General features: G+C 50.6%; 1 long non-coding RNA gene across 2 annotated transcripts; it reads left to right on the top strand.

Annotated features, from left to right (window-relative positions):
- The first annotated feature begins 846 nt into the window (after positions 1-846).
- Positions 847-4,901, top strand: LOC122696771. 2 transcript variants are annotated; one of them, XR_006341854.1, is made up of 3 exons: positions 847-985; positions 1,764-1,914; positions 4,847-4,901. It is a non-coding gene; the product is annotated as an uncharacterized LOC122696771 (long non-coding RNA). The 2 variants fall into 2 exon arrangements; XR_006341853.1 differs by having other exon boundaries at positions 1,764-1,943; positions 4,847-4,895.
- Positions 4,902-11,215: the final 6,314 nt, after the last annotated feature.

Below are 11,215 nucleotides of genomic sequence, written 5' to 3'. Positions count from 1 at the left end.
GTGTGCTCCCGGGTACACAGGAGGAACGCTCAACTGCCTTCATTTTAAGAGTCATTTTACACAACCCAGCCGTTCCCTGCTACTGAAAGCATTAGTCACTGGCTGTCATTATGTCAGCTTGTCATTGTTAATGAGATAGCATTCATTTTATCATTCTTAATTTTCCATTTATCATTCTTAATTTACCATAAAACTGTATGACAACTCCCCTTTTAGCAAAACACGTCAGCAACGGCAAAGTATTGACATTAATATAATAGTGTCCCTTAGCAATATTATCTGTGGTTTACTCTGCATTTCTCTAAGAGGTGCTATATGCTCTCTTCCCTATAGGGCTGTCACCTTCCGGAAGCATCTCAAGGCGGTGTTTACCTGGCTCCAGGACTCCACAGTAATGCTAAAGCATCTTCCCAGTGGTGGACCTACAACCAGGGTTCCAAGGTGATTCCTGAGCGTTTTCCCTTCTAGAGAAGAAAGGAAAATGCAAACATCATTTCTGGCAGAACACCCTGAATTGTGTTGTGTGTGTGTAACTATAAATAACCTAAGCACATATGCATAGCATGTAAGTGGTAGTGTTTTGAATGACAGCCCGCATTTCCAAATGTCCACGCAATATAACTTTCTTTACCTTCTTGACCAGTTTACTTTCTATTTGACTCATAAGCGACGAAGGCGTGTTAGTCTCGCCTTCGTGAGCTTCTGCCTGCACTACAATGGGTGGAGCACCATCGCAGGACCCTCTGCAGCAGCAAGACTTGGGGAATTATGGGAAAATCCCCTCCTTTGCCATCTGCCCACAAGTTGCCATGGAGACCATCCACCATTCTCAGGTCCAGATGCTCTCTTCCTTTCTGAGTCATGGTGGGGACTCTGGAATCTTCTCAAAGTGGCCCGTCTCCCTAGACGCCCCTCCCAGCCTCCTTCTCCAGGGTCTCGCCACCTCCCTGGACAGCTTTTCTGCGAACTTCTCTCCTGAGCCCAGGTAGATCTTTTTCTTGACTGGGGATGGGAAATTCTGTGTTCTCCATGCTTTCTAGCAGGATTTTTGTCTGTGCCTTAAATCCCTTCATCTGCTCTGGGCTTGGACTTTTAGAAACTGAAGTAAAAATGGCTTGTAAAATGATCTGTGCTCTCGATCCTGACACAACCCTCCCCTCAGATGGTTAACCAAGTGTCAATGGGTCATGTTATCTGATTGAGAGGGGCAGAAAGGAAAAAGAGAAATGCAGAGAGGGAGCGATCAGAGATCTTCATGTCCAAAGATATGCTCCTGCCATATGTTCTATATGTGTATGTGTATACATGTATACATATATGTGGACATACACATAGCGTGTGCCCAAAATGTCCTAGCCAGTGTTGATATTTACTGCGTCAGAAGAACATTTTTAAAACTATAAACTATGTTTCTGTTAATATATCCAACTCAATGTTATTTGACTCTCACTTTGTTACTAGAAATGGAGAGAATAAAATATTCCAAAGAATTCTAGCTCTTGCTTTTTCCCTTAAAAAAAAGTCTTAATTGAATTGAGGTTTAGACTCTAAGTATAAAGATACATCCAAAAAATAAACAGGAAATTACAACCATTCAACATGTACAGAAGCTGTAATTCAAACAACATATGGTGATGTTGAGCAGGGAGACTCGTAATAATTAACATTTGTAAATTGCTTTCCATTTACTTGCATGTATAATTTAATTTGATGCTTGCAATAGCCCTGAAAAGTATGCTGTGATTATTACCTCTGTTTTACAGATGAGGGGGAAAATAGGACACCATGATGAAGAAATTTCTCCCAATTCAAACCATTAGTCAGCAGGAGTGATTCACGTGGAAAGTTTGCCCATGTTACAGACTCCCAAAAAAGGTGAAAGATGAAGACGATAGAAACGGGTATTATATGTAGGTGGGTCTTTAAGTGAACGCCTCGTATTGGTAAGCTGAATTGTGCAATGTGCTATGCGTGCTAAGTCGCTCTGGTCATGTGCAATTCTTTGCAACACCCTGGGCTGTAGCCCGCCAGCCTCCTCTGTCCTTGGGATTCTCCGGGCAAGAATACTGGAGTGGGGTGCCATTTCCTTGTCTAGGGGATCTTCCCAACCCAGGGATCAAACTTGCGTATTCTGCATTGGCAGGCAAGTTTAACCACCAGCACCACCTGGGAAGCCCTTGTTGAATTGTGCAAGACCAGGGCTTTAAATCCAACCTAATCAGGATCTTTGGAGGTGAATCCTAGGGACTGGTGTTTTTGAAAGTTCCCTAGGTGGTGGTTCACCCAGCAGCCAGGATCAGGAATCACTAGGTTGTTGTTTTTTTTTGGCTGTTGCTGCTGTTTCATATGCAAACGAAGGGCACGTTGAGAAGCAGAGGGAGAGAGAGGCGACAGCTCCGGAGCAAAGAGAAGGCGGCGCGTGGAGAGGTTAGGTGTTTAGAGCCGGGGTGGGGAGGCTGGGGAAGTACTTGATAAAACGTGCTTTGAATAACCGTGCAAGGTCCTAAAGCATCACTAGTACAGGAGGTAACGAAAGATCAGCTTCGTTACTTACTTTCTAGTACTATTTTCATTTACACCTGAGTTTACAATAAGCAAGCTCAAAAAAATTTAAACGCTTTAAATGGTTTCCCAGCCCTCTGGAGTCTCTGTTGCTCAAAAAGTATAAAGGGGCAGAGCAGTTCTCAGTGTTTGAGACGACTAGAGTAAGAAGCTGTTTACTTGCCACAGAAATTGATTAAGTAGAACCAAATAAAAGTGGTTCTGAACGTTTCGTAAACAAAATACAAAGTGGACCTTTGATCATCACTAGTGCGGAGGATCGCTGGGTCAGTCTCCCGAGCAGGTTCACAGAATCCCACGCACAGTGATTACATTTCTCTGTCTCCTTACCACACTTAGTGCTATTGGACTTTTTCATTTGGGCCAATATGGTGATGAGCAAAAAGAAATGAAGACAAGGAAATATGTATAAGACTAAGAGACAAACTTTTCATTCATAGGAGGATAAAGGAGCTACGGATGTAATAATTGATGGAGTGCACACAGCTGTTAACACATATTAATTATATCTACCAGTTTCAGTAAATTGAAATTTCAGACCTAATACTGAGCCACAAAGCACGTTGCACAAGGATACATAGAGTATGATGCCATTTTTTAAAAAGTTTTAAAATATGCAAAACCCAACGTATTTGTGAACCAATGCATATGAAATAAAGATACAAAATCATGCATGGGGAAATACACACCAACTTCCGGTGTTTCCTAAGGCAGGAAAAAAAAAGCCTGAGCGTGGGCATAAACAGTTTTTGAAACATCTTATCCCCTAACACTATTACTGAAGTCAAGTATATGAAGCAGATGTAAAAACAGTAGCAAACAGGTCTTTCTTTCAGTATTTTTAAAATCATTTTGTTTATTTGTTTCTGTGTTTATTTCTGTGCTGGTCTTCGTTGCCGCGTGGGCTTTTCTCTATTGTGGCGGCAGGGTCTGCTCCTGCTTCGGAGCACGGGCTCCAGGGCTCGTGGGCTTAGGAGCCGCAGCCCCCAGGCTCCAGAGCGCAGGCTCAGTAGTTGACGCGCACAGGCTTAGTTGCTCTGAGGCACGTGGGATCTAAGATCAGGGCTTGAACCCGTGTCTCCTGCATCGGCAGGAGGATTCTTGGCCACTGAGCCACCAGGGAAGCCCAAGTCTAGAAATAAGACAGAATGGCAGTGATCCTCATAATATGAGGGGAGAACAGGTCGGGGGTTTGCAGTGGGTGACCTGGTCCTTTCAACGAAGTGGTCATCGAGTTCTTCTGCTGAGAGAAGGGGCTGGGGGCAAGCTGGAGGTTCCAGGAGAGTGAAAACAAGAGCTGTGTAAGGAGATTTGCAGGGAATTGACGGGGAGTGAAATGAAAGGTTACAGATTCTGGAAGCTCAGCTCGGCACTGCGTAACCATGCTGGGTGTTCAAGCAGGCTCCAGCTCTCAGCTTACTCCAATGGACTCCACAATATGGGATTCAGAAGAAAAGAATGAAGATGGAGTCAGCACAGCAGAGAAGGGCTGAGGAGAGGAGGTGAGGAATGGATCAGTGTTGTTCCGATTTACCTGGCAATTGCGGAACAAGGATAGCGGGGGGTCTCAGGAGGACACAGTCAACTAACCAAATACACTGGCCCGGTCAGCCTTTTCCAAAATGTGCTTCCTAGGACACTAGACCTTTAAAACATGCTTTAAAAAAATGCAGTCATCAAATTATTTTGGAAAACCTTGGAGCTTCACAAAGAATATGAATATACTAAGGTGTCCACAGGGACTTCTCTGCAATCTAGTGGTTAAGACTTCACCTTCCAATGCTACAGGGGTGGGTTCAATCCCTGATTGGGGAGCTAGGATTCCACAGGCCTTGCAGCCAATAAACCAAAACATAAAACGGAAGCAATATTGTAACAAATTCAGTAAAGTCTTTAAAAATGGTTCATGTAAAAAAAAAAAAATCCAAAATTTTAAAAAAAGTGGGGGGTCTACAAAGTCCAGAATAAACTTGTTTTGTAACCTAGCACTTAGAAAGCTTATCTGACCTGGACATCCTTTGGAGATACCTTCTCACGTGACTCATAGCAGCAGCTGGGGCGATTACTTCTGTTGGTCAGGGTAAGGCTGTGTTGTTGCAACAGATCAGCCTCAGAATCCAGTGGCTGAGCCGGTTCAGTTCAGCCGCCCAGTCATGTCCGACGCTTTGCGGCACCATGGACCGCAGCATGACAGGCTTACCTGTCCTCCAACTCATGTCTGTTGAGTCGGTGATGCCATCCAACCATCTCATCCTCTGTCGTCCCCTTCTCCTCCCGCCTTCAGTCTTTCCCAGCATCAGGATCTTTTCCAATGAGTCAGCTCTTCGCATCAGGTGGCCAAAGGATTGGAGTTTCAGCTTCAGCATCAGTCCTTCCAATGAATATTCAGGACTAATTTCCTTCCGGATGGACTGGTTGGATCTCCTTGCAGTCCAAGGGACTCTTGAGAGTCGTCTCCAACACCACAGTTCAAAAGCATGAAAAATGTATTTTATCATATGTGAAATAGATCACCAGTCCAGGTTCGATGCATGAGACAGGGTGCTTAGGGCTGGGGCACTGGGATGACCCTGAGGGATGGAAGGGGGGAGGAAGGTGGGAGCGGGGTTCAGGATGGGGAACACGTGTACAGCCATGGCTGATTCATGTCAATGTATGGCAAAAACCACTACAATACTGTAAAGTGATTAGCCTCCAATTAAAATAAATAAATTTGAAAAAAGTAAAAAAAAAGCATCAATTCTTCGGCGCTCAGTTTTCTTTATAGTCCAACTCTCACATCCATACATGACTACTGGAAAAACCAAAGCTTTGACTAGATGGACCTTTGTCAGCAAAGTAATGTCTCTGCTGCAACAGGTCAACCTCAGAATCCAGCAGCTGAGCCAATGTAGGTCCAAACAGCCACTCAGGAACCTGAGCTGATGGAGGTGGTGGAGGTCCCAGAGCGCTGTGACCATCTCAGTGTGTGGCTCCAGGGCTGGGAAGCACCTGGAGAATCAGTGCTCACTCTGACCTGGATGGGACACATCGCTGCTGCCAGCAGCTCACGGGCCATAACTAGTCACACGGCCCCACCTAACCGTGTGGGGGCAACTAGTGTTCCTGGAACACAATCTGAAGAACATCTGATGTCACAGGATGCACAAGTTTTTCCAGTTCAAGGAGGGTGTGAGGAGGGCATTCTTAGGTGTAAAGAAGAAAAGGCTCTGCTCTTCCCTGTAATTGAGGCAGAGAAGAAAGAGGAGGAGGAGGAGGAGGGAGGGGAGGAGGGAGAGAAGCTGCAGGAGAGATGGGGGGCAGGGGGAGAGATGGAGAGGGAGGAGGGAGGGAGGAGAGGGAGGAGAGATGGGGAGGGAAGAGACGGAGGATGGGGGGAGGGAGGGGAGGAGGGGGAGGAGAGATGGGGAGGGGAGAGATGGAGGACAGGGAGGAGGAGAGGGGAGGAGGGGGAGGAGAGATGGGGAGGGGAGAGATGGAGGACAGGGAGGAGGAGAGGGGGGGGGGGGGGGGGAGGATGGGGAGGGGAGAGATGGAGGACAGGGAGGAGGAGAGGGGAGGAGGGGGAGGAGAGATTGGGAGGGGAGAGATGGAGGACAGGGAGGAGGGAGGGGAGGAGGGAGAGGAGAGATGGGGAGGGGGAGAGATGGAGGACAGGGAGGAGGAGAGGGGAGGAGGGGGAGGAGAGATGGGGAGGGGAGAGATGGAGGACAGGGAGGAGGAGAGGGGAGGAGGGGGAGGAGAGATGGGGAGGGGAGAGATGGAGGACAGGGAGGAGGGAGGGGAGGAGGGGGAGGAGAGATGGGGAGGGGAGAGATGGAGGACAGGGAGGAGGAGGGGAGGAGGGGGAGGAGAGATGGGGAGGGGAGAGATGGAGGACAGGGAGGAGGAGAGGGGAGGAGGGGGGAGGAGAGATGGGGAGGAGGGGGGAGGGAGAGATGGGGAGGGAAGAGATGGAGGACAGGGAGGAGGGAGGGGAGGAGGGGGAGGAGAGATGGGGAGGGGAGAGATGGAGGACAGGGAGGAGGAGAGGGGAGGAGGGGGAGGCTGCGGGGCAGCATGGCTTACTGAGGTCTTTCTCTGTTTCAGGCATTTGCTAAGCGCTTGCAGGACATGCACCATGTCATGTGTTCCCCTAAGAATCCTCAGTAAGACACGTTATTACCCCCACTTTGCGACTCCGATCACTGAAGCTTAGAAAGGCTAGCTCATCCGTCCGAGGTCACAGCACAGGAGTTCGAGTCAGACCACCGCCTCCCGGATGGCAAAGCCCGCACTGACCACGGTCGTGCTCACCAACCCCACGCCCCGACCCTGAGTTCTCGACGGCTAGGCCTCCACACACAGCTTCTCTCTTCATCCGCAGAGCAACCCTGCAGGCTGGACACTGTGCGTGTGGCGAGAGAGGGATCTGAACCCAGTTCTCGCTGACTCCCAAAGCCCACGTGAGTGTGCATGCTCAGGCCTCTTTCTCTGCTGTTTTGATCACAGCGTGTGGATTCTTTGCACTTCCCTCAGCTAGCTCACGTCCACACACAGTATCCCGGACCAGACCTGCAGACAGACCTTGTTTCACTGGAGCCAGAAGGATGCTCACAGCGTCATCTAGACCTTCTTAGAAGGCGACGCTCTCTGGGCTCTACTGCAGAAACTCCTTCATGTTGGAAAACTTAAATCCTGGTACCTTGAAGACCCCGGCCCACCCGAGTTGTATATTGTTGTGGACGCCCTTCTTCTTCTTCTTCTGAGGCCGTCACAAAGCTTCCCTACTTTTTCCTCTGAGTCTGGCATTTACTCCCCAGGAAATCTTTGTGTCGACTACAAACTGGAAGATTTAAACGTAAGCAATTAAAACTCAAAGTCAAAGGTGACTGTCTGTGAGGAAGGAAAGTAATATGAGTGACAGGGAGCCACAGACTCCCAGCTGTGTGGTTCCTCTGGGTCCAAATTAAAAAGTCCATGAAACCATCCCCCAGAGTCCCATCCCTGGGCACGGTGGGTTCAGGGAAGACCTGAAGGCCCATCTGGCTGATGTCACAAGTGGCTGGTGAGTCCAGAGGCTTGCTTTTCCGGGCACTGAAGTGATGGACAGTCCAGGCAGAGAGCCTGGGACCCGATGGACCCGCCACAGCTGGAGGTGGAGGGAGGCCGAGTCCTGCGTCTCTACAGGGCCATGTGAATAGCACATCAGAAACACACGTTGGGCCACCAGCTCACCAGGCAAGTGGTCCCAGCAGCGTGGATGTCAGGGTCACACAGAAACCGTGCGCACCTGCGGTTTAACACAGGCTTCTGTGTGCTTCTTTGTTTGGCCTCCCACATAAACGCAGTCTAAAGGTCGGCGTCCGTGGCCACAAGGTGGTTCCATGATGTCACCAGCGACCCTGCCGACTTCTTGTTTTCTGTGCCTGCTCAAGGCGTCCGTCTTCGATGGAGAACGGCGGCTGCTGCTGTAGAGATGTCCAGGCTGCCCGGGGGACCGAGGAGGTGGACCCCTCTCCTCCTGCTAAAATCTTACGAACTGCACCACCCACAGGGAGACAAGGAAATCCAGCTTTTCAGTGGGCTGCCTGGCTGCCTTCCCCAAATTCCAACCCTGAGGAATGAGGGGGAGACGGGAGTGAGGTGGTGCTTCACGGCCGCAGCCCCTCAAGAACGCCAGTAAACCGCACACGCTCACAGGCGGCTCCTGGAGACCCCGCCCAGCCCACTGTGATGCCTGCCGTCCAGGGGGTGGGCCAGGTCTCTGCCTCACCCGTGTCTCCCCCAGAGCAGACCTCACCTCTGCCTTACCCAGGTGGCCGAGGATGCTGGACACGGGGGTGGGCTCCCCACGGCAAGATGCTTCACCACCAAGTGCTGCCCAGGTCTGCCCTTCGCATCTTGCAAACCAGCCGCTCAGCTTTATCCCAGACCCCAGCAGGTGGCTCTCTTGGAACTCCAGAGGGTTCTGCTCACTGCTACCCTGGGGGGATCTCTGAAAGCGCTCCCCTCTGTCTGCTGTACCCTTCACTAGTTCACGCTGACACAGAACAAACAGCGGTTAAGGTGTGGCCGGCACTGTGCGTGGTGTGGAGTCTGCAGAGATAAACGTACTTCTCTTCTGGAGAGTTCAGATACTAGTGGGACAAACAGGTGCACAAATGCATCGCAGTGTGACCTGGGAGGGCTGCAGAGGATGAGGCCAGACTCTATTTATAGAACTTCATTGTGCTGTACAGGCTCAGTCGTGTCCAGTTCTTTGCAACTCGATGGACTGCAGCACACCAGGCTCCCGGTTCCTCACTGTCTCCCGGAGTTTGCTGATACTCATGTCCATAGAGTCAGTGATGCCATCTAACCCTCTCATCCTCTGTTGCCCCCTTCTCCTCCTGCCCTCAATCTTTCCTAGCATCAGGGTCTTTTCCAATGAGTTGGCTCTTCCCATCAGGTGGCCAAAGTACTGGAGATTTTCTCATCTTGCAGAAGACAGCCGTATCCCTCACCCATCCCAAATCTTGCTTGGGATCTTTGCTGCAGGAGGACGTGTGAAACCACAAGATAAATTCAAGTTAGTGATAAACCAAGGCCCTTAAGCTCATGAGGCTTTCTGTCCTTCCCTGTTTGGTGCTTATTTCTGCAAGAAGAAGGGCAAGCTGGTCCACAGGGGCTCACAACTCAGAAGATCCAGAGCAGCACAGGCTGCTGATCCATTAAGATGTAATTTTTGCAGAACTATCGGATTTTCCAAAAGACAATAAATCATACACACAAAAATTCCACCTGATACCTTTCAGATAGGGCACTCTTCGTTCAATAGAATAATGAAAATTTGTTTTATCCAATAATATGAAATATCTACTCAAATGAGAGTCAATCCTGAACTTTTTTCATCTTATAAAATATTTTACGCTTCCTATATCCTGTTAGGGTTTCCTGGGTGGCTCAGTGGCAAAGAATCTGCCTGCCAGTGAAGGAGATGTGGGTTCAATCTCCCGGTCAGGAAGAGCCCCTGGAGAGAGAATGGCAACTCACTCCAGTACTCTTGCCTGGAGAATCCTGCGGAGAGAGGAGCCTGGCAGCCACAGTCCATGGGGTTGCAGAGTAGGACACAACTGAGAAGCAAAGGCTTTCACTCCCAGGTACAAACACGGGGACCATTCAGGTCCTGGGAGAGGTGGTGTGTGACGAAGGCCGTGTCTGTGGTGCAGGGAGCACCCCGGAACTCGGAAGTGGGAGAACTGACAGCGGGTCAGATGGTAGGGGTCGGGGTGTGTAAGGAGGTGGGCGGGGCTGGGGGAGGTGACTGGGATGCAGGAAGGGGCAGGGCTTCCCGGGCCGGGGCCAGGTGCCTGGGAGTGGACACAGCTGACCCAAGTGGGTTGAACAGTGAGGGTGGCCGCAGACTGTTAAATGCGGGGGCCGGCCTGGCTGCTAAGGCGTCATTCCTTCAGCCGGCAGGCATTCACCGAGCTCCTCTTCAGCGGGTACTGCAGAAGCCCAGTGGGGCGGGCAGCTCAGCTTGACCCTCACAGACACTGAGCCAGAACCGGGATGGTGAGCGGGGCTGGGAAGTCGACGATCAGATGCTAAGGAAGCTTAGGAGGGGCGCTCTGACCTGGTCTGGGGCGTGCGAAGAGTCACGAGCATCAGGGAGGAGTGGGAGGCGGGTGGGAGGCTGGAAAATGTGTGAGTCAGATGGTGGGGGGAGGGGGGGCATCTCCAGTGCCCAGGAGAGGCCACTGCTTTCTGTTCCCAGCACTCTGGGACCGCGAAGGCACCACATGTTTCTCCGGGGTGATTAGGGCCAGCCTGCAGGATGGGTTTGGACAGAGAGGGAGTGTCCACCGGCGAGCCAGTGAGGGAGATGCCGAGACAACTTAGGGGACAGCGCACATCCTGTGTCTTCAGGTTCCAAGACCACAGGGAGGACGGACGCACCACACCCTTGATTTAACAAAAGTTTGACACCACACTCCATAGACAGCCTCTAGTCACCATGGAGACGGCAACGGCACCCCACTCCAGTCCTCCTGCCTGGAAAATCCCATGGACGGAGGAGCCTGGTAGGCTTCAGTCCATGGGGTCTTGAAGAGTCGGACACGACTGAGTGACTTCACTTTTCACTTTCATGCACTGGAGAAGGCAATGGCAACCCACCCCAGTGTTCTTGCCTGGAGAATCCCAGGGACAGAGGAGCCGGCGGGCTGCCGTCTTTGGGGTCGCACAGAGTCGGACACGACTGAACGACTCAGCAGCAGCAGCAGTCACCATGGACGTGCTTCTAAGGGGGGACTTGAGACCCAGGGCGGGGGGATCATGTGGTGTATATAAATCTTGATAGATAACAAACAGGAAACAGTGCTGTCATTTTGAAAGTATCATTACGTTTTCTCATACGCATTTCAAGCTATTACCAGCTTCTTTCTCTTTCTGTCCTTGTTTTCTTTTAACATTTATTAATGTTCTTGTGGTTGATTATTATAGTCAAAGTGTTTGCCAGGAGCCCCAAACCCACAGCTCTAAGGATCTTACCGCGGTAGGATCTGCACCTCAACAGGGCAGAGAGAAAGTGCAGAAACGGTGGGGGGGACCTTTCACAGCCCAGCAGTGGACAACAGCAACCCAGACCGTGGGGTCACATCTCAGTCCGGCCCCTGGACCGCGAGGGAGT

This window comes from Cervus elaphus, chromosome 7, assembly GCF_910594005.1.
Source record: "Cervus elaphus chromosome 7, mCerEla1.1, whole genome shotgun sequence".
NCBI classification, from domain to species: domain Eukaryota; kingdom Metazoa; phylum Chordata; class Mammalia; order Artiodactyla; family Cervidae; genus Cervus; species Cervus elaphus.
This window is presented reverse-complemented; position numbering and strand designations above follow the sequence as displayed.